The sequence below is a fragment of the Apodemus sylvaticus genome, chromosome 7, assembly GCF_947179515.1.
Source record: "Apodemus sylvaticus chromosome 7, mApoSyl1.1, whole genome shotgun sequence".
In the NCBI taxonomy this organism is placed as follows: Eukaryota; Metazoa; Chordata; class Mammalia; order Rodentia; family Muridae; genus Apodemus; species Apodemus sylvaticus.
The window spans coordinates 88,079,884-88,103,549 of record NC_067478.1 but is presented as its reverse complement, the minus strand read 5'-3'; the positions used below and the strand labels follow the sequence as shown (position 1 = coordinate 88,103,549).

General features: G+C 46.0%; 1 pseudogene; it reads left to right on the top strand.

The window, feature by feature from the left end:
- Positions 1 to 4,105: 4,105 nt before the first annotated feature.
- Positions 4,106 to 4,791, top strand: LOC127689207 (interferon-induced transmembrane protein 3-like; annotated as a pseudogene).
- The last annotated feature ends 18,875 nt before the right edge of the window (positions 4,792 to 23,666 follow it).

The window sequence follows — 23,666 nt, the reverse complement described above, 5'->3', positions numbered from 1 at the left end:
AAGACACATAAAATAAAATGAATAAATCTGATAAAAATAAGCTTTCCTAGTAAGCCAACAATCACTTACTTGTTTTGATGACAAAGAAGGTGCCAAACTATAAGACAGTTGATTCTATCTGTCTGTCTGTCTGTCTGTCTGTCTGCCTGTCTGTCTGTCTATTGCTTGTGGCAGTCTTCTTGTGTAGTGCAGGTTAACCTCACAGTGAAGCTCTTTCTGCACCAGCCTCCTTCAGAGTGCTGCCTCTCGCCATGGTTTGTCAGAGCTGTTTCTCTGGACCCTTTGCTTTCATAGCGTTTCCCCTGCCTCTGGAAAACTGCGAGGCAGAGAAAATGATGGGCCCCCAAAACAGTCACAAAGAGTCTGCAAAGGCCAAAACCAGGCACCCTCTTTTTGTTCTGTCTGGGGGCGGGGCAGCTTTTGCAGAAGTCCCAGCCTGGCTCCTCAGCCTGGCTCCTCACCCGGTCCTGTACTTATTTTAACTAGGACGCTGCCTTTTGCTCAGCCCGGGGCTAGAGGGCTGGCAATTAAGACACATTGTGCTTTAATTGTATTGACTTTGAGAGGTGAGAGAAAGCTTTATAAACATCCATGTTGTTACTTTACAAAGGAGAAGAAAGAGTATCTGAGAGCTGTGGGGAGGGGGAGGGAGGGCTGGCACAAAGACATGGCTGACACATCAGTATTAAGCTGCTGCTGTTTTCTCAGAGGAAAAGCGGACTTGTCCTGTCCCTGTGCAGGGAAGTGTCAGAATCCACCCAGATGGCAAAGCTCTTTTGTTTATGTGAATACCATTGCACTTCTTGTTACTGGCCCCAGCCACTTTCTTGCAATGGGACTTCCACAGAGGCCATAGAGATGCCCGGAATGGGATCAGCTGACTTCACTTCCTCCTTTTCCTCCTCTTCCTCTTCTTCTTCCTCCTCCTCTTCCTGTCCCTTTTCCTCTTTCTGCTCTTTTCCTATCTGTCCTCCCTCTTCTTCTTCCCCTTCTGGAACACTGTCTCACTATGTAGCCTGGGATGGCTTGGAACTGATCCTCCTGCCTCAGCCTCCCAAGTGCTTGGATGCAGCCAGCATACCAGCCTGCACTTGCCCTTTCAGAAGTCTGTTCTGTCTTTCCCCCTTTCCTTCTCTTGGGCCAGGAGTAAAGGTCAACAATTGCATCAGAACAGCGGGGAAAGTCCGAAGACTGCTTCCAGTTCTGAGGGCAGAGTGCTTCTGGAGAATGAGAGCAGCTTTTGAGCTTCTGGGAATGACTGTAGCTCCTGATCGGCAAGGGAGTTCTTTGTGCATATGACACCATGTGCTGCTGCTCCCTGGGCTCAATTTCCTCTGCTGGCAAATGTGGGACTTCCTTAGGACACAGGAATTCAGGAGCTCTTTGAGGGTGGGGGGCAGGATTACCCAATTGGAAGCTGGGCAGCTAAAGCAAGACATTGAACTTCCTCTTGTAACACAGAGAAACCCTGCCAGCTTTACATCTTGGGGAGTTTTGTGAAGGTTTTTTGTTTGGTATTTTTTTTTTAATGAAAAATAGTTTGGAAATGTTTTTAATACATTTGAAAGTACAGAGTTTTAGTTTAGTTAGTGGTTTGGTGTGTGTGTGCACATGCACGCACTCTCACAAAAGTACATGAGCCTGTGTGTGTTCTTCGTGCATGTGAGAGTCCTAGACCCGACTCAGGAATCTTCCTCCATCATTCCCTACCTTCCTTATTTGTTTTGAAGCAAGGTCTCTCAGTTGAACCCAGAGCTTGCTGAAAGAGCAAATCTGGCTGGCTAGCTAGCTCTGGCATGCTCTGTCTCTACCTTTTTACCTCTGAGTCTAGAATTACAAACAGGCCACCGTGACCACCCAATTCTGAGATTCAAGCTATTCTTCGTGCTAGCACGGGCACATTTTGCATTGATCCATTTTGTGTGTGTATGTGCGTTGTTGTTGTTGCTTATTTGTTTTGTTTTTTAATAGGGTCCCAAGTATTCCAGTGTGCTGGATAGTTTTATGTTAGCCTGAAACAAGCTAGAGTCATTGGAGAGGAGTGAACCTTCATTGAGAAAATACCTCCCTAAGATGAAGCCTGTAGGGCATTTTCTTGGTGATTGATGGGGGAGGGTCCACACCTCTGGACTTGTGGTCTGGGGTTTTATAAGAAACCACGTTGAGCAAACTGTAGAGGAGCAAGCTAGTAAGTAGCACCCTCCACGGTCTCTGCATCAGCTCCTGCCTCCAGGTTCCTGCCATGTTTGAGCTCCTGTCCTGACTTCCTTCATTGAAATACTGTGATGTGAAAGTGAAAAACCCTTTTCTCCCCAACTCACCTTAGGTCATGATGCTTTATCAGAAGAATAAAATCCCAAATTAAAACACCTGGAGTGGCCACAAAATAGCTAGGGACTGAGGGTTGTCCTTCAACTCAGTATCTTCTGTTCTCTACATTCCAAACTCAGAATTATAGGTTTGTACCACCACACTCAGCTTCAGAACTAGATGATTTTTTTTAACATCCGATTTAGTTTGAAAGTCTGTAATTGAATAAAAAGGAAGAGAGAGAGAGAGAGAGAGACAGAGACAGAGACAGAGACAGAGACAGAGACGGGGGGGGGGGAGAGACACTGGAGCAACAAGTGAGACATGGTCCAGGGAAGAAGAGGAAAGAGGAAAGGGGCCTCCCGGGAGGAGTGTCAGGGTGACGTGGTGCTGCAAGGGCCAGCCAGTCTTTCTGTCCCACCACAGAGGCTATCCTACCCTTTCTCCTATGACCTAAGTGACCCACTTCAATCTCCACCCTCCATTGAGCTCCTTTATCACCATTGTCCTGGATGCGTGTGTGTGTGTGTGTGTGTGTGTGTGTGTGTGTGTGTGTACTACAAGCTGCCCTTCAGGTGAGCTTGTCTGAACTGGCTGGATCTATGAAGGCTGCCACAGCAGTTAATAGTCAATCTCTGATGTCATCAGAGTTGCTAAATAGCACCTCCTTCCAAGACAGGTCAAGATGGCCTTGTTGACATGGGAAAGAACCACAAAGGAATGAGTAAAAAAGATGATGCCCAAATCCTGGAACCCCTCTGCCATTCCCAGATCATTCCTCTACCGTATTAACCTATCCTCACCCCCATGTATGCACAACCTCCTGATCCTAATCCATTGATTTGTGGTTAGCAGAGGTGCATTCCTGCCCCACATTCTTTATATATATATAATATATACATATATATATTATATATATATTATTTACATTTCAAATGATTTCCCCTTTTCTAGCCCCCCACTCCCCGAAAGTCCTGTAAGCCTCCTTCTCTCCCCCTGTCCTCCCACCCACCCCTTCCTACTTCCCCGTTCTGGTTTTGCTGAATACTGCTTTCCAGAACAAGAGTCTTTCCAGAACAAGGGGCCACTCCTCCTTTCTTCTTGTACTTCATTTGATGTGTGGATTATGTTTTGGGTATTCCAGTTTTCTAGGCTAATATCCACTTATTAGTGAGTGCATACCATGATTCACCTTTTGAGTCTGGGTTACCTCACTTAGTATGATGTTCTCTAGCTCCATCCATTTGCCTAAGAATTTCATGAATTCATTGTTTCTAATGGCTGAATAGCACTCCATTGTGTAGATATACCACATTTTTTGCATCCACTCTTCTGTTGAGGGATACCTGGGTTCTTTCCAGCTTCTGGCAATTATAAATAGGGCTGCTATGAACATAGTAGAGCATGTATCCTTATTACATGGTGGGGAATCCTCTGGGTATATGCCCAGGAGTCCTGCCCCACATTCTTAAGGAGGTCAGAAGACAACTTGAAAGAGTCAGTTCGCTCCTTCCACAGTGTGGTTTGAGTTATCCAGCTTGAGAGTGACCACTAGGTAACTTTTTTGTTTTGTTTTGTTTTAAATGTCTTACTCTGTGACTGAAGTAGACCTGGAACACATAGCACAGGCTGACTTTGAATGTGACAACAATTCTCCTGCCTCAGTCTCCCAAATGCTGAGATCCTGAGTGAATGCCACCAGATCTGGTTTTGCTGTATTAAGAACTCTTAGCCGACAGAACTCTCCATCCTTGCCCTTCACTGCTGCTTTTGCTGGGCACCGTGAACCACAACTCAAGCCTTCATTACCACTGCCAGCGGGAGACAACCCTCAAACTATGAAAGAATCAAGGAAGAATATGAGGTGGCTGAGCTGGGGGCATCCCACAGATCGGCTTCTGTCAGGACCACCGTGATCAGCATGCCCAGAGAGGTCTCCGTGCCGGACCCTATGGTCTGGTCCCCACTCCCTGGGCTGCAGTGCCTGTGCCTACTCTGTGAAGTCTAGGGACCAGAAGATGGTGGATGATGTGACTGGAGCCCAGGCCTATGCCTCCACTGCCAAGTGCCTGGCCACCAGCGTCCTCAGCGTCCTCGTGGTGGTTGTCACTATTGTTGATGTCATCATTGCTCTTAACGCTGGTTGTCCTTGCACTTAATAGAGGATTCTGGCTTCTGGTCCTGATGTGCTCCACGATCTGCAGCTGCATCCCTCCTTGCCCCTGTGCCTCTCCCAACATGCAGGTGTAGCACTCATTTATCTATCCATAGTGGATTCAATAAAGTGCACTTGATAGCCTCAAAAAAAAAATAATTCTTAGCTGGGCAGTGGTGACGCACACCTTTAATCCCAGCACTCGGGAGGCAGAAGCAGGTGGATCTCTGAGTTTGAGGCCAGCCTGGTCTACAGAGTGAGTTCCAGGACAGCCAGGGCTACACAGAGAAACCCTGTCTTGAAAAAAACAAACATAACAACAATAAATTCTTGACTCCAAATGGTGTCATTTCTGAACTATAGAATGAAATACTAAGAACAAGTTGCTTTTATTCTTGGACACAAATAGAAATGGAACCAGAGGTAGTGGTGCATGGTGTATAACTGTAATCCCAACAGTCTAGAGGTAGAGGTAAGGGGAGTGTCATGTGGGTAAGGGCCAGCCTGGGCTACATAGTGAGTTGTAGGCTACCCTGAGCTAAATGAGACCCTGTCTCAAAAACCAAAGAACAGGAGTAGGATCTGAGTATGACAGCGCATGCCTGTAGCCTCAGCACTTGGGAGGCTAGAAGCAGGAGGATTGCTTTGAGTTTGAGGCCAGATTGGTCTACATAGCAAGTTCCAGGCCAGCCAGTGCCATTTGAAGAGAATCAAACCAGCAAACCAAGAATCAGTCGAACAACTACACCAGACCCAAGAACCTAAAGATGGCTAGCTACTTCATCATCCATCTATTCAATTCCAGATTGTTGTTTAATGTATAAAGTCAGGTTACAGAGTAGGGAAGGCCAAGGGTAAACCATTGGTCCAAACCAATAAAAAGCATATATATATATATATATATATATATATATATATATATATATATATAGTTATATATATAGTTATATATATAGTTATATATATAGTTATATATATAGTTATATATATAGTTATAGTTATAGTTATATATAACAACATAATAATGTAATGATATATAATATATACATGATTGGTGGATTTATTTTTTGTGTGTATGTGTGTCTGTCTGTGTGATTGATGGTGCATGTGCATGTGCAGGTGCACTTCCACGTGTCTGTGGCCAGAAGAGGCACCAAGTCTCCTCCTCTCTCCCTCTTCACCTATTCCTCTGAGACAGAGTCTGTCCCTGGACCAAAGGCTCAAGATCTCCCAGGCTGGAAGGGAGCAAGCCCCAGTGCTCCCTCTGCTCACTTCCTTGGAACCGGGGTTTCAGGCTTTTGTGAGACACCAGGCTCATCGTGTGGTTCTAGGCTAAGATTTGAACTCTGGTCTCAGGAATGTGGAGCAAACACTCAACTACTAAGCCATCTTTCCAACCTCAGGGAAAACTTGTGTATTTTTTTTTCCTCTTTTGATTAAAAAAGAAAAAAAGATATTTCCCTTGACTGTACTAGGAAGAGGAGAGAGATAGCTGCTTTCATGATTTGCTTGTTGGGCTGTGATATTTGTCTGTCTTTGGGTTTCTAGTCTGAATCTTCACTGGAGAGTGTATGTCTCCCTGTTCCTCCTGATAAGGATAGGTATTCTGCCTTGGGGTCTCTGTCCCCAATTTGCCATGTGATAATAGACTGTTGTAAAAGAATCAGAACAAGGCAGAAAGATGCAGAGTTTGTGGGCAGCTTGGGTTTCTTAGCTGTCTCAATAAATACACGATGAATACCACAAGGACAAATAAGAAGTACTTGCTCCATCCAGGCAGTGGTGACACACACCTGTAATCCCAGCATTCCAGAGGCAGAAGCAGGTGGATTCCTGAGTTCAAGGTCAGCCTGGTCTACAGAGTGAGTTCCAGTGCAACCAGGACTACACAGAGAAACCCTGTCTCCAAACAAAACAAAACAAAACAACAACAACAAAGTGCTTGCTCCTGACAGTCTTGCCATCTCTCTCTAACTCTCTCTCTTAACCCTCTTCATCACAGGCCTCAGATGAAAGGGACTAACTCCCACCAACATTTTAAGTGTCTGCTGCATGTTAGGGCTTCCAAATATTTAATCCCATCAGCCACACCCCCAAACAGACATTTATATAAACCATTTACCAAAAGAAACCTTTCTGGGTTCAGAGAGGCTCCACAGTGTGCCGGAAGTTAGACACTTTCTCCAGGCAGAACAAACATCAGAGACTATGCTATCTAAACTCAGGGTGAGGGCCCACTTCACTGATCCACAAATGATTAGTATTGACTTGAAATATTGTCATCAACTAGTTTGTTTCAGTAGATAATTCCTATAGTCGTGCTGTGAAATGTTCTAGCTCAGAGGACAATCAACAAACACCGCAGAAGAAAAACACACATAAAGGGCTTTAGCAAAGCTGACAGAGAAGTAAATGTTACCAAGCTCATTAATGATAAACAGGCTTTTTTCCCTCCTCCCACTCCCTGTCCACAATGACTGGATAACTACTATCTCTGGATGCAGGCTCACACATCTGTGTGACTTCAAGGAATAAAGTGTCTAACAGGAGACAAAAGAGACCGGGACACGACAGCACAGGATGTGTAAGAGACATCGTGGTTTGTCCAGATAGATCTAGCGGCAGCGTGGGAGGATGACAAAGGACTGTGTCTCCAGGGAGGAGGTCTCTGCCTGACACTCAACGATGAATGGAAGGCCCTTTGATTCAGAACAGGGTAGCAGAGGAGAGCGAGACAAACATGCCCAGAGGAGGCCAAGGGAAGGGGAGGAAGCTTGGCCCACTGGGCATGTTTGCAACCCCGCACTCAGGAGGCAGAGGCAGGAGGATTACTACAAGCTTGAGGCCAGACTGGTCTATGCAGAAAGGTCTAAGCCAGCCAGGATTACATAGTATTATGACCTAATGCCCTTTATCAGACACTGTGAAAAAAATAATGAAACCTTACATACCATGCTGAGTTAGTGGATACATGAATACCAATAGAAAGGCCACTGAAAACCCACGAGGCAGACACCTGAGGAGCAGGAACAGGGAAACCACTGTTTCAGATGCTACACACACCAGGCAGTGGAATTGGGCTTCAGGGGTAATCATTCTGCAGCTAATGTCTGGCCAGTATGGCCATCCTGCTAAGCACAGCAGTCCTGCTCGACTTGAACCACTTGGATCCTAGGGACAGATCAGTCACTTCCCAAAATGCTGTCCATTCTATAATGTCTAGCTAAAGCCCTTCAATTTCCAGGAAGTCTTCCAAGACCCTCAGCTACTAAGAACTCACACTTGATTTTTAAAATTAATTTATTTTATATATGACTGTTTGCCTGCGTATGTACATATACCTAGTACCGTGCCATGAAGGTCAACAAAAGGTCATCAGGTCCCCTGGAACTGGAGTTATGGATGGTTGCGGGTTGCCATGTGGGTGCTTGGGATCTAAAAGAAGCAGCTAATGGATAACAGTCATAAGGGACATTTTGGGGAGGTTGAGGGATTTGAATGTGGAGCAGATGCCAGCTGCCGTTGGACTGATGTTGTTGTTGGTTTTTTGTTTTTTTGCAGTGGTGATTATGTCAGAGGACGTTCGTTTCCTCTGAAGATGCGCTGACATTTCTAACAGTAAGGTGGCACCATATGACAGGCTGATCTCCAGATGGCTTAGCCGAGGAGAAGCGAGAGTGCCAGCCTAGAGTGAGCGAAGGAGCCGGTGTGGGAAGCGCTGGCCAGCTGCCGCATCTGCCCGAATGGACGCTCGGACACTCGCTGGACTATTCTCTCCATTCCCCTCGGGTTCTGAAACTGTTCCAAAGGTTTGGTAAAAATCAGCAAGTTGTAGTTAAGGGGCTGGTAGTATATAGATCAATTGGTTGAGTGTTTATCTACTATCTTAGGGTTTTATTGCTATGAAAAGGCATTGTGACCTAAACAACTCTTATAAAGGACAGCACTGAACAGTTTCAGAGGTTTAGTCCATTACTGTCATGGTGGGAAGCATGGCAGCGTGCAGGCAGACATGGTCCTGAAGAAGGAGCTGAGAGTTCTACATCTTGATCTGCAGGCAGAAGACGGGGACTGTCTGTTTCACTGTGTGTATCTATATCCTCAAAGCCCTCCTCCACAATGACAAAATGATACACTTCCTTCAACAAGACCACACCTACTCCAATAAGGTCACACCCACTTCAACGAGGCCACACCTTCTAATAGTGCCACACCCTATGGGCCAAACATTCAAACAGGTAAGTCTGTAGGAGCCATTCCTATTCAAACCACCATGCCTAGCTTGCAGAAGGCCCCTGGGTTTGATCCACAGTGCAATGTGAATGGAACTGTGATCACAACTATAATCTAAACACTCCAGAAATAGGGGATGGAGATTCCTCATATTTGGCTAACCTGAGTTGCATGAGACCCTGTGTCAAAGAAACAGAGAGGTGGGGAGCGGATAGAGAGAAAGAGAGGAAAGAGGAAGGGAAGAAGGGAGGAAGGGGAGGAGGGAGGAAGAGAGAGAGAGAAGAGAGAGAGAGAGAGGGAGAGAGAGAGAGAGAGAGAGAGAGAGAGAGAGAGAGAGAGAGAGAGAGAGAGAGAGCATTTGTAGGAAAGATAACAAAACAGGAGCAAAGAGGCCTGGGCCTCCTATCATAGTTAGCAAAGCCAGGGTGGGAACTAGGTGACTCAGGTCTTCTCCTTAGGAAGTACCCAGCATAGACAGCAAGTGCCCTAGACTCAGAGCCACAGGCAGCTCCGGCCTCTGGATCCTGCCTTTTCTCTGTCCTATGATGCCACACCTGTAAGTTAATGACTCAGCCAGCGGTCAGTAGGTGGGGTAACTTTCAAAACCCAAGCAAAGTGGCTTTTCTCAGGCTGCTAGCCATGAAAGCCAGCTTCTTAAAGGAGGCCTCACGACTCCCTGAGATGGGCTTGTCTCCCTTCCGTGTTTGCCTTATGACACCTACTGCAACCCCCAGAGCTAGTATTTCAACCTGTCTACAGAAAACAAAATGCTCTAGGTATTTGTAATTCTATTTCTGGTCTTGTTTTCAGGAACGACGCTGCCCCTTGCCTGCTTTGACTAATGCTTGCTACTCCCAGGAGCCAATGCACTCCGCCATTTACAAAGCGGCTGGTGATGACTCGGCCATACGCTCTGAGCTTATCTGGAAAAAGTCGTAGGCAGCTGAGTGGCACTCGATCCAGACCTGAATGGCCACTCTGTGCAGACATGCTAGTATCAGGGCTGGCTCTTCTCTCCTGCTCTGTTTTGAAGAGAGTCACTCATTCACTTATTCAGGATGAGTAAGGTCTGTGGTGATGGGTGGATAGCAGAGTGTTCATTTCATTCCCAGCCCGTGGTTTCTGCATGGGGGTCTGACAGACAGAGAGAGGCATTTCAAAACTGTTCACACAAATGGCACTCCTAGCAAAGTGGGCAATTCCCTCAGATGGACTGCTGTGCCCAGCAGCATTCATTCGGATAGTTTACATTCCAATGCAGTAATTCTTAATATTGATCTCCTTTACATTGCAATCACATCTTGTATGTGGACTGGTACACAATTTTTAACAAGGGATAGAAGGAGATTAAAGGCCATTTACCACCACATATGCATCAGATGTTGTTGTTGTTGTTTTAGAAGGTTAATTTTCTTTTTAACTATGTGTCTGTTATAGGTGATTGTGAGTTGCCTGATGTGGGTGAACTTGGGTCCTCCGCAAGAGCAGAAAGCAATCTTGACTCTTGAGCCAGCTGCTTAGCCCCAGAATAGGACATTTTACACACAGTTTCCTTGAATCTTTATGAGGCCCCTGTCAGGAAGGTTTCCCCCTGCTTCATTTCACAGATGAGGAGAGCAAGAACCAGTGAGCTGGAACTTATCCTACACTCTGCTCTATATGTCAAGAGCTGAACTCGAAGCTCCTACCACTACGGTTTATTTCCAGGAACTCAGTCCATGCCGTCATCTAAAGTCACTTGGCTTTAGACTGCTCATTGCCCGTCGTTGCTAATACACGTTCCCCCATTGCTAAGATGTGCTTCACTGAGCACTCTTGAGAAGAATGAGAACATGTACTTTCAAGGCAGATGTTAATGACACCCAAGTGACCCTCCTCTTCATTAGCCTGGAAAGCAGTGGAGCATTGCTCATTGCAACTATTCATTAGAGCACACACACCAGCAATTTCCAGTCCTTCTCACACTGGTAGGCACAGGGATGTTACCAATTTCCTTAGGACATATTGTATCAGTTATGTGTTAATTCTGAAAAACAATAGTCAAAATTAGTATATATTTAACCTCTCAATTATTTACTGTGCTTAGCACAACAGAAATGTAACTAACTAGACTTTTAGGGCAAAAGCCTGGGCTACCATAGTCTATGCAGGCTACGTTTCATTACCCATCCCATATATAACAGTTTCCTCGGAAATAGAAATGTTCCATCTTGCAGGGAAATGTCTTAAGGTTAACAACTTAAAATTTTCAGGAAGTCCCTGAAACTGACCAGATTTGCTAGGCCTTTCTCTGTTCTAGTGTAAACAATAAAAGTCAAGCTGCAAAAACCTTACGACCAGAACAGCTGCCTAGAAAAATCAGAACCAGCAGAGCTGTCTGAAGAGGGTTAGATCACCTGAGATACCTGGAAAGGACACTGTTGAGCTGTCTGCAGGCTGATCAGTATATGTTGAGGTAGGCTTTGAGTCATTTCTGATGCTATAAATAGACTCTCACCCATATTCCTGTAAGAAATTCCAATAAAACTCGTTGGTTCACCATGTTGTACTTTGGTGGTATCATATTTTGGTCTGTCAGGGGCTTCCTATCTATGGTGCCTAGATGTGTGTGTTGCATCGCTCCAGGAAAGGTTTTGCCATCCAACACAGCCCAACATGCCAATTAAAGAGACTTAGTGAGAAACAGGAAGAGGAGATTTAATCTATATGGCCACATAGGAATGAACATGAGTTCAGTGACTCCACAACCAGCCTTCAGGATGCTGAGAGGGGCTTTAGGTTGTAGAGAGGGAAAATTAGGACAAGGGCAGGAGGTCTGAGTCACCAAGCAGTTGTGGTCTAGACACGGTCTAGTTGATCATTGTCCCAGTTCCAGTTTGACAGGTGGCCCTGAGAAGCTGTTAGAGAAACAATGGCCATGCTTGCGGGGATAGATCTGGCTCCTACATGGATAGTTTGTGCTCCAGGATATGGTCTCAGCCTCACAGATAATTACCTTCATCACTGGATTGTGGGATGGGGAGTCCAGTTTGTGAGGCTTTTGCTGTTTCTGGAATACAAGACAACGCAGGTTAGGACAACAAATTGTCTTTGTAGAGACCTTTATTCTCATGAGTACATGTGAGGAGTCAATGCTTTTATAGAAAAACAACAACAACAACAACAACAACAACAACAACAACAACAACAAAATGTTTTCCAAGCTCCTGTTACTCAAACAGACCTTTTTTCTTTTTCTTTTTTTCTTTTTTTTTGCATATTTTACTTATTTACATTTCAAATGTTATCTCCTTTCCTGGTTTCCCCTCTGCAAACCCCCTTTTCCCTTCCCCCTCCCCTGCTTCTATGAGGGTGCTCCACCCACTCCCACCTCACCACCCGCATTCTCCTACACTGGAGCATCAAGCCTTCACAAGATAAAGGGCCTCTCTTCCCATTGATGCCAGATAAGGCCATCCTTTGCTACATATGCAGCTGGAGCCATTGGTCCCTGCATGTGTACTCTTTGGTTGGTGGTTTAGTCCCTGGGAGCTCTGGAAGGTCTGGTTGGTTGATATTGTTGTTTTTCCTATGGAGTTGCAAAACTCCTTCAGTTCCTTCAGACCTTTTCATAACTCCTCCACTGGGGTCCCTGTGCTCAGTCAATGGTTGGCTGCCAGCATCTGCATCTGTATCTCTCAGGCTCTGACAGAGCCTCTCAAGAGACAGCTATATCAGGCTCCTGTCAGCAAGCACTTCTTGGCATCAGCAATAGTGTCTGGATTTGGTGTCTATATATGGGATGGATCCCCAGGTGGGACAGTCTCTGGATGGCCTCTCCTTCAGTCTCTGGCCCACACTTTGTCCCCATATTTCCTTTAGACAGAAGCGATTCTGGGTTAAAAATTTGGAGATGAGTGGGTGGTCCCATCCCCCAACCGGGGACCTTGCCTAACCTTTGGATATGGTCTCTACAGGTTCTCCCTCCCCTTTGTTGGATATTTCAACTAAAGGTAACTGCTGCGGTTGTTTAAACAGGAATGTAATTTAAACTCCATAAACTTCAGTTTTTGCACAGGTTAAATAAAGTTTAAAAATATAGTGTGTTAATAAGATGATGGGGTTCAAAGACAGTATAGAACCCAGCATATAGAATAGTTTGCAGATATAAACATAGCAATGCCAAATAAGATTGTGTCAAACTGTAGTAATGTGAAAGGAGATTCAAGAAATAATGCCTGTGAATGGGAAAGAGAGTGAAGGAGAAGAGGACACTGGAGTGGGACGGGGCAGGGTGGGGCAGGGCGGGGCAGGGCAGGGCAGGGAAGCTGGTGCTAAGAGGAAGATGTTCAAACTGAGATCTGATCACTCACTAGGAAGCACATTGGCTAGCTAGAAATGACAACGCTGCCTGGCATAGCTGCAGCCTGAGTTTAAGATCTCAGGTTTGAGACATAACAATGGTTACTTCTGACCTAGTTCATATCAGAATGGTTCAGGATTTGCTCTAAAAGAGCTTTTTACAGAGCATACTGTGTAGGGGTTATGAAGGTTAAAATGAAGTAGGAAATAAATTAAAATGTAGGCTTTACAGCCCTAGAAGCGGTAAGTTAGCATACAATCCCATGTAGGTTGGAGAGAGGTATTCCAACCATCCACATAGTCTTTCACACATGCAGTTTTCTGTTTCTGTGTTCACCCATTTGGAGTGGGGAAATGCTCCAGAGAGCCTATTTCCAGTTAGGGGTAGCCCCTAGTTTGCACTGCATTTTCTATGGGTTGCGTTTGTGTCTTACAACAGTGTTGGGAAGTTAGCCATATTGTCACCCTTCCACAGATGAGAAAAATCAGGAGTCACCTGTCATGACACCCCACATGTGGCCTTATTTATATTCTAGATGGATCTGCCATCAGGTAAGACTTCAAGGGCGAGGATGTCCCTTCGTTAGAATTGAAACTACGGTTGTTCATCTAGGCTAGGTTGGATCTCAGCCTCTCTTCACAGCTACAAGTTCCTGACAGTGCTGCTGCGATGAAGAGTCAGAGGATACAGCCAGACTGGCTTTCTTCCCCACAAAAACATCTGGTGCGAATCAGGCCTTGCAAGGCCCCTAGAGACAGCAGCCCTGTCTTTCCAAACCCAACCCAGACATATGGTTTGAGGGTAAGATAACAGTATCTAAAGTCAACCTGACTTTAAGGAATTGACTTCAATTGTCAACCTGACACACAGCTAAGTAATTGCCTTCATCTGATCAGCCTGTGGGCATGTCTTAACAGATATCTGATGTAGGTGGGTCCTGGGGGTAGTTCCATCCCTGGACAGGTGGTCCTGAGTTATAGAAGGAAGATAGTGGAGCAAGTCAGAGAGAGAGAGCAAGCCAGTCAGCAGCAACTTGACATTGCTTTTGCTTCAGTTCCTCACTTCAGTTCTCATTTTGAGAACCTGTCCTTGCTTCCCTCAAAGACCAACTGACCCATAAGATATAATAATAAACAGTGTCTTTCCCCAGGTTGTTTCTGGCCATGCTATTATCATAGCTACAGAGAAGTAAGCTAGAGCCTTGGGTGTAAGGTTGCTGACCACCGTAATATTGCCGGTAGATGGGACAGAGTGCTAAAGCGGGGAGATGACTCAGGGGCTGCATCAGCTGAGCCCAGGCCTCTCCAGCTCCTCTTTGTGTGTTTTCCTGTTCCCAGGCTTTGACACCTGGGGAAGATGACTCTTGCCTGTGAATAACAACTGCAGGATGAGCTGGAACTGCTTTTGCAGGCACGATCTGTAAGGAGGGGAAATAAGAAAAGGTCTTGAAACTTCCAATCTCCTGGGCCCGTCAGGAAGAATGGGGGGATAGTACAGCCCCCCACTGGGAGCCATTTTGTCCTTTGCTTCACCCTGAAGGAGTTAAAAAGCCTTCCTGTACTAAGAGGCAGGGATGGAGGAGGGTCCAAGGAGGAGGGAGTGAAGGGAAAGAGAAGAGGAGGCAGTGGGGAGGGGGCGGGAGGGGGGCAGGGAGACAGGCTTGGGACCCTGTAGCTGTTTCCTTTTGTTGCAGTGGGTTTGTGCTTGTAGGTCAAAGGCAGATGGCAGGTGGGAGGTGTGCTGTGGACATGAGGACCCGCAGCTGCTGCAGAATGGGCGCCAGCCGGTGGATACTCTGGAGGGAAGAGATGGCAGAAGTTGGGAGGAGGGAGCAGAAGAGCCTCGGGGTAGGAAGATGAATAAGGTAGACCCTCTTCCTTTCCCATCAGGTCACTGTCCTGAACCCCAAGCTGGATTAGGGCTCACAGTTTGGTGTCTGGCAATAGACACTGGTTTGGGCATCTGGTTTGGCATTACTGCTCTCACACAGCATGACCCTGGGCCACTGGTCCTCAGCTAGAGATGGTGCTATGGAGACAGATTGAAATGAAAATGTCTTGCTCACTGCAGTAAGTGCACGGGAAATCTCTTTACACAGAGAGAAGAGGAGCAGGCTCTAGAAGGGAAGTGTTGTGGGGCGCCCTGTCCAGGGAATTCACAGTGACTATACCATTTCAAGTCGCCTCCAACCGCGTGCTCATCCTCATCCCTGCAGGCTGGCCTGTCATCTGGAAGCCTTGGAAGAAGAGGTTTCCATCCTTCAGTTCCTATCCCTTTCCTCAAGGGAGGCTAAGATGGGAGGCAGGCAGAAAGGGACAGAGGAAGGGGCTGGCGTCTTTTCACACATCTCCGATTGAGCCCCTACTGTCTTTTTCTTTGAGGCCATGTGTACTGAAGGCAGGCCTTGCACACCATAGACAAGTACTCTACCACTGAGCGCTTCCCCAGCCCTTTTGTTTTGGGATAGACCATCACTGTGAACTCACTATCCTCCTGTCTCAGCCTCTGGTGCTGGGATGACAGGCATGTGCCACCTTGACCAGCTACTCAGCCTAGCTCCATCCTCATTATAGTCTCCCGTCCTCAGTGGCCCAGGATCTCTCTGCTTTATTTACTTGCACTCCTTTCTACTCTGCTCTGTTATATATGATCTGTGCAAGCACAGGCAAGAGAAAAAAAAGAAACAATAACCCTCTAAGCCTTTGGGTGCTATATTGGTGATCACAGATTTGTCTCATGACTGTAATGTCATATGATCCTTCCAGAAAAGATCCTACTATGTGCATTCGTCTTACAGATGGGAATGGATGTGTGCTGTGTTATACACACACACACACACACACACACACACACACACCACACACACACACACACACGGGGGTGGGGGGGAGAGAGAGAGAGACAGAGACAGAGACAGTGAGAGAGACAGAGACAAAGAGACAGATAGACAGTATGAGAGACAGAGACAGAGAGACAGACAGTGAGAGACAGAGAGACAGAGACAGACAGACAGTGAGACAGAGACAAAGAGACAGAAACAGAGACAGAGAAAGACAGTGAGAGAGACAGAGAGACAGACAGTGGGGAGGGAGGGAGGGAGAGACAGAGACAGAGACAGAGACAAAGACAGTGAGAGAGACAGAGAGACAAAGAGACAGATAGACAGTATGAGAGACAGAGACAGAGAGAGACAGACAGTGAGAGAGAGATAGAGAGACAGAGACAGACAGATAGACAGTGAGAGACAAAGAGACAGAAACAGAGACCGAGAAAGACAGTGAGAGAGACAGAGACAGAGAGACAGACAGTGGGGAGGGAGGGAGGGACGGACGGAGGGAGGGAGAGAAAGAGAGAGAGAGAGAGAGAACACACTGGAGTCTAACCCCAGGGAATTAGGGTCCCGAGCTTGGGCTCTCTTTCTCTTCTTCTGTGTCTGCTTCAGGGTAGACGTACTGAGGTCATTCAAGGGCCAATGGGAACAATTCTCTGAGGAAATCTGTACCTTAAAAGAACTAGAATAAGAACTATCTATGAAATATCGGGAGTTTCCATTCAAACTCTTTCTATCAGCCCAACTTAAACCCAACCCAATACTGTCTTTTGTTTCTCAAGGGAATTCACAATCCCCCTGATGGGAAAAAAAATCACTGTTTTCCTTGATGCTTAGAAACAAAGTTGGCACTTAAAAAGTCACCCATGCAGTTCAATGGAGGTACGTAGGTCCTTGATATTATAGTGGCTTTTCTTCTTACAGATGGAGGAACAGCTTTGGGAAATGTCTCCGAGTAACTAGGACTCAAGAGAACAAATGTGTGCTCACTTATCCACAGAGTAGTCCCTTCTTCTTTTTCTTTCTTTTTCTTTTTTTTATTCGATATATTTTTTATTTATATTTCAAATGATTTCCCCTTTTCTGGCCCCCAACTCCCCCAAAGTCCCATAAGCCCTCTTCCCTCCCCCTGTTTCCCCGTCCACCCCTTCCCACTTCCCTGTTCTGGTATTCCCCTACACTGCTGCACTGAGCCTTTCCAGAACCAGGGGCCACTCCTTCCTTCTTCTTGTACCTCATTTGATATGTGGAGTATGACTTGGTTATTCCAAGTTTCAATATCTGCTTATCAGTGAGTGCATACCATGATTGATCTTTTGAGACTGGGTTACCTCACTTAGTATGAGGTTCTCCAGCTCCATCCATTTGTCTAAGAATTTCATGAATTCATTGTTTCTAATGGCTGAATAGTACTCCATTGTGTATATATACCACATTTTTTGTATCCATTCCTCCGTTGAGGGACATCTGGGTTCTTTCCAGCTTTTGGCTATTATAAATAGGGCTGCTATGAACATAGTGGAGCATGTATCCTTATTACATGGTGGGGAATCCTCTGGGTATATGCCCAGGAGTGGTATAGCAGGATCCTCTGGAAGTGACATACCCAGTTTTCTGAGGGTCCGCCAGACTGATTTCCAGAGTGGTTGTACCAATTCGCAACCCCACCAGCAGTGGAGGAGTGTTCCTCTTTCTCCCCATCCTCGCCAACACCTGCTGTCTCCTGAGATTTTAATCTTAGCCATTCTGACTGGTGTGAGGTGAAATCTCAGGGTTGTTTTGATTTGCATTTCCCTAATGACTAATGATGTTGAACATTTTTAAAGATGCTTCTCAGGCATCCGAAGTTCTTCAGGTGAAAATTCTTTGTTTAGCTCTGTACCCCATTTTTTAATAGGGTTATTTGGTTTTCTGGGGTCTAACTTCTTGAGCCTTTTTCTTTTGTTAAGATTTATATATTTTATGTATGTGAGTACACTGTCGCTGTCTTCAGACACACCAGAAGAGGGCATCAGATATCATTACAGACAGTTGTGAGCCACCAGGTGGTTGCTGGGAATTGAACTCAAGACCTCTGACAGAGAATGTTCTTAACCATTGAGTAGTTGTCTCTCCAGCCTGAGTAGTTCATTTTAAAAGATAGTTTCATTACCTCTGTACTAAGGGTAATCAGATTGTCTTAGTTAGAGTTTCTATTGCCATAAAGACACTCCATGACAACAGCAACTTTGTTTGCTTGTTGTTTGTTTGTTTGAGGCAGGGTTTCTCTGCATAGCCCTGGCTGTCCTGGAATTCACTCTCTAGATCAGACTGACCTCAAATTCAGAGGTTTGCCTGCCTCTGCCTCTGCCTCCCAAGTGCTGGGATCAAAGGCTCCATCATGACTACTCTTATAAAGAAAAACATTTAACTGGGGTTGGCTTTAGTTCATTGACACTGTGGCAGCAAGCGTAACAGCATATGTGGCAGCAAGTGTGGCAGCGTGCATGGCAGCAAGTGTGGTAGCAAGCATGGCAGCATGCATGGCAGCAAACGTGGCAGTGTGCATGGCAGTGTGCGTGGCAGTGTGCATGGCAGCGTGCGTGGCAGCAAGCGTGGCAGCGAGTGTGGCAACGTGCGTGGCAGCGAGCGTGGCAGTGTGCAGGCAGCCGGGAAGGAGCAGAGCCTTCTAATCTGGATCAGCAGGCAGGAGAAAGAGAGAATGAACCCTGCTTGAGCTTCTGAAGCTCCACCCCCTAATGACACACTTCCTCTAACAAGGCCACACCCATCCCAACAAGACCACACATCCTAAAAGTGCCACATCCTGTGGGCCTATTTCATTCAAACCACCACATAGACTAAGAGTACAAAATCCGTGGTGTTAGTGTTAAAAGGTCATTAAGGTTATTAAGAACGGAATTGTAGATGATAGTGTCTGCATAAAGGTTGCTGAGGGAGAGGGATGAGGGAGGGAGGGAGGGAGGGAGAGAGAGAGAGAGAGAGAGAGAGAGAGAGAGAGAGAGAGAGAGAGAGAGAGAGAGAGAGAGAGAATGAGAATGTCAGGTCAGCTATTGGATACTAACTGGACTATGGAACTATCTAACGCACCCCATCTCCTTGCAGAGAACATTCTTCTCTGATCCCCAGATTAATTTTCTTTAGTGCGTAGCACAAGGCCCCACGTGGAGATCTGTGCAGGCCAAGCTTCTGTGGCTGGCTGTAACTGAAATGGAAGTTAAGTGTGATCCTGGTCCCAGGCCATGACCTTTGCCTCCACTTCCTTTCTTGGAAGAACGAATTTTCAGTCTATGGCCTGTGAGCACATTAGTTTTGTGAGTGTCACCACTAGGAAGGCCCTAAGGACCAAGGCTACCCTCTTGACAGGAAACCAAAGAGCCGAAGAGATCTAGAATATGCAGTGGCCACACGAGATCCGCGAAGATGGTAACTATGGGGCCAGAGAATAAACTAGTCCTGGCTTTCTCTGTTCGCCCTCTGTAGGTGAAGGACATTATCATTTTTCAAAATTCTTTTACATTTAAGTTTATTTTAAATGTAAAGATGCCAGAGCATTCATGTAGAGGTCAGAAAGTGACCCTGACAGCTGTGGATTCTGGGGATCACACTCCAGTTGTTGTGTTTGTCAGAAAGTGCCTTTACCTACTAAGCTCTCTCATGGGCCTTGATAAAGGATATTTTATAAAATCAGATGCGAGGCCAGACAGTGATGGCACACACCTTTGATCCCAGGACTCTGGAGGCAGAAAGAGGCAGATCTCTGAGTTTGAGGCCAGCCTGATTTACAGATTGAGTTCCAGGATATGTAGGGCTAGACAGAGAAACCCTGTCTCAAAAAATAAAATAAAATAAAATAAAATAAAATAAAATAAAATAAAATAAAATAAAATAAAATAAAATCAGACCTGACTGATCTGGGCCTGGTTGCTCAAGCTGGTAATATCAACTTCCAAGGCAGCTAAAGCAGAAGGATCACAAGTGCAAGCCCTGTCTGGATTACTACAGTGTGATCAAGACTCGGCTAATCTAGTGAGACTCTGTGTCAGAATAAAAAGTAGAATAGGGCCAAGGCTATAAATCAGTCAGAGAATATTTGTCTAGTATACACAAGGACCCAGGCTCAACCTCCAGTACACACACAGACAGACACAGACAGACACAGACAGACACAGACACAGACACACACACACACACATACACACACACACACACACACACACACACTTGTAAATGGAGTTGTATCCATGCTAAGAACTCGAGTATTTTTTGCTGGCTCTGGGGTGAAGTCACAGTCCTTGACGGTACTTGGGGCTCTGTTGTGTCACGTGATCCTCTCAGTCCCACCACCCCCTGCCACCCCTGTCTTTCACACCCTAAGTTCCAGTTCAGTACAGGGATCAGTGACTCACCACACTGCCTGCAAAATGTGTGCCTGTGCTCTTAAACACAGACAGGACATGGGGGCCTCCAGTGTAGGGAGGGTCGTGGCGGTAGCGAGAGGGCCTGGTTTTATGAGAACCCAAGGGCAGAGCAGAGCGTCTGTCGCATCTCTTCTGGCTTTTGGATGAAGGACGTCTTCCCGAAAGGATGATATCTATGGCAAAAGCTACAGGGTCATAAGGGTTCTAGAAAGCCAGGAAAGCTGTTTCTGCAAAAGCAATGAAATATACAAACACTGGAGAAAATAGTAACTTGACATGCATGAGTCAAAGTAAGAAAGGTCTTGATGAAGACCAGTGGTCCCAAGTGTATGCTGCCCCAGTCGGGGCTTTTGTTTTGTCTTTGTTTTGAAAACAGGGTCTTGTGATGTAGTCAAGCCTGGGATTGAACTCTTGATGCCTTATCTCTGCCTTCCAAACACTGGATTGTAGGTGTGCACCGTTATATCTGCCTCCAGTGAAGGTATTAAGCTTAGACTAAGGTAAACAGGGAACTAGTGTGTGTGTGTGTGTGTGTGTGTGTAAGAGAGAGACAGACAGACAGAGATGGAGACAGAGAGACGGGGGAGAAAGAAGGAGAGACAGAGAATATGTCTACTGTGGTCTGAATGTATTCTCAAACACTAACAGGTTAGAACCTTAATTTCTAGTTGCTGAAAAGAAACTTAGAAGTTGTCCTTAACTGTAGAAAGTTAGTTTCCAATGCAACAGTTCATGGAGGTGGAGTCTGACAGATGGTGGTTAGTTCACAGGACCTACACGGTCACTAGAGACACTATTAAAAGGCCTTGTAGGTGCAGAATCTATCTGTTCATTCCATCCATCTATCCTTCCTTTTTTCTCCTTCCCTTTACCCCCTTTCTCTTCCTCCTCTTCGTCGTCCTCCTCCTCCTCCTTTTGGGTGTTTCTGAGATGGTCTCGAGAAGGCCAGGCTGGCCTCCAACTCTGTGTATGAACTCACTATATAGCTGAGGCTGGCCTGGAGCTTTCGATTTTCCTGCCTCCACCTCCCAAGTGTTGAGATCACCCTCATGCTGGTTTTAAGCAGCACTGGGCTCAAACTCAGGACCTTGTGCAGGCTCCAAAAGTATTCTACCAACTGAGCTGCATCCCCAGCTCTAATTGTTTTGAGACCTGGTCTACCTATAGAAGCCTAGGTTGTTTTCAAACTGGTGGCAATCCTCCTGCCTCTGTCTTTTGAGTGTTACCACCACATTTAGTTAATACTCACCTGTTTTCTCTCCTCAAGAGCTGGAGATTGAATAAAATGCCTCATGAATGCTAGGCAAGAACTCCACCTTGAGCTCTGTCCCTTAGGTCTACCCAGACCCTCTCTTTCACCCTGTGTAAGAGGACACAACATTGGTTGGCCATTCCCATAATTTCTGCACCATACCATCATTACCCCAGCACATCCTGTAGGCAGAATGAATTGTAGGTGGAAGATTTTGTAGCTTGGTTGGTGTCCCCATCTCTTCCCTGTAAATCTTGCCTGGCTACAGGAGATGGCTGGTTCAGGTTTCCAGTTAGTAGGAGTCTTATCTAGGGTCACCCTTGTGGATTCCTGAGAATTTCCATTGCTCCGGGTTTCTAGCTCATTCCGGAGGTGTACCCCAGTTGCAGTTGTCTTTCACAGTTCTCTCTCCTTCCTTCCTGGGAATGGCCAACCAATGACTGATCCAGCTTGAGACCCATGTTATGAGAAGGAGTCCAGCCTTGACCCACACAGAGGGCCAGGAATCAGAGTCTGGATAGGCCAGAGACCCAGAATAGATTAAAACAGGACCAATAATTTAAAAAAAATCCAGTGAAATGATTCCTAATGATACTCTGCTATTCTTGTAGACAGGAGCCTAGCATAATTGTCATCAGAGAAGCTCCACCCAGCAGCTGATGGGAACAGATATATAGACCCACAGCCAAACATTAGATGGAGCTTGGGGAATGCTGCAGAAGACAGGAAGGGAGGATTTGAGGAGGGGTCAAGGAAACTACAAGAAAACAGCCCAAAGAACCAACTAAGCAGGGCTCATAGGGGAACTAGAGTTGCAAGTGGTTCTAAGTGGCTTGGTGTGGGTATTTAGACTAACGCTGCCCCAACAGCATACACTCCAAAGCACGGAGCCATCACCCCACTGGTACCCTGTCTTTTGTATTTTGTTTTGTTTTGTTTCTTTGAGACTGATTTGGACTCTACAGAAATCTAGGTGGACAATTGAACAGAACTCTGACTGTGTATTTGAACATGAACTATTAGATTCTGGTGAGGAGTCGGAATCGGTACCTTCTGGAGGGTGAGAAATGACTTCGACACGAGAGAAGACAGAAGCACTGAGCTCTGAGGTCAGAGTCTAGTGGCACACCATCGTCACACCATGGGCTATTTGAGGAGAGAGACTCAGGACACAGGGACAACACTTGTGACATTAATGTAGGTGTGGGCGGTTGGAAAATGGCCTGGGAATGAAGTTGGGACACGAGTGACGAGAGTCACAACCAGACCATCAGCCTACTCCAGGCATCCGGCACCCGTGGTCTCTGTGCTCATTGCTCTGCAGACAGGACCGAGTGTGACAGCCACACATGGAGTTCCAATCAAGCCTGGGTCACTAGGGACCAGACACCAGTCCCCTACCACCAGGAAGCCAGGTGATCGATCCACCTCCTGCTCCAAGCCACGGGCTACTGCTAGCTTGATTCCCAGTGGTGCTTTACGAGTTGTTCCGTGAATTCAGTGACAAGTGTCTCCTGTTTTGGGTTCAGATTACAATCAATAATCAACCGACCTCTCTGAGAAAAAAAAAAAAAAAGACAAAAAACATTTCCGGTTTGGAGACTGGAGCCCACATCTGTTTCTCATTTTATCTCCAGTCTCGAAGACTCGGTGGCTCATATGTGATCCCCGCTTCTACCTTAAGAACACACAGCCAGCTGCAAACAAAGCGGCCTTGCTTGTACTTCCCTGCCTTTGTCCAAGTGAGAATGATGTGTGCGCTGGGGAGGGCGTGGGAAATTCCTTGTTTCTGTGCAGAACGGGAAAGATGCCTGACTTATTTTTTTCATTACATTTTAGTTTCTGTATTTTATATATATAAACCAGCCGGGCAGTGGTGGCACATGCCTGTAATCCCAGTACTCTGGAAGGCAGAGGCAGGCAGATTTCTGAGTTCGAGACCAGCCTGGTCTACAGAGTGAGTTCCAGGACAGCCAGGGCTATACAGGGAAACCCTGTCTTAAAAAAACAAAACAAAAAAAAAAAAAAAAACAAAAAACAAAGCCAAAAAGCCAAACAACAACAACAAAAAAAAAAACAAAAAACAAAACAAAACAAAAAAACCAAAAAACAAAAACAATAAT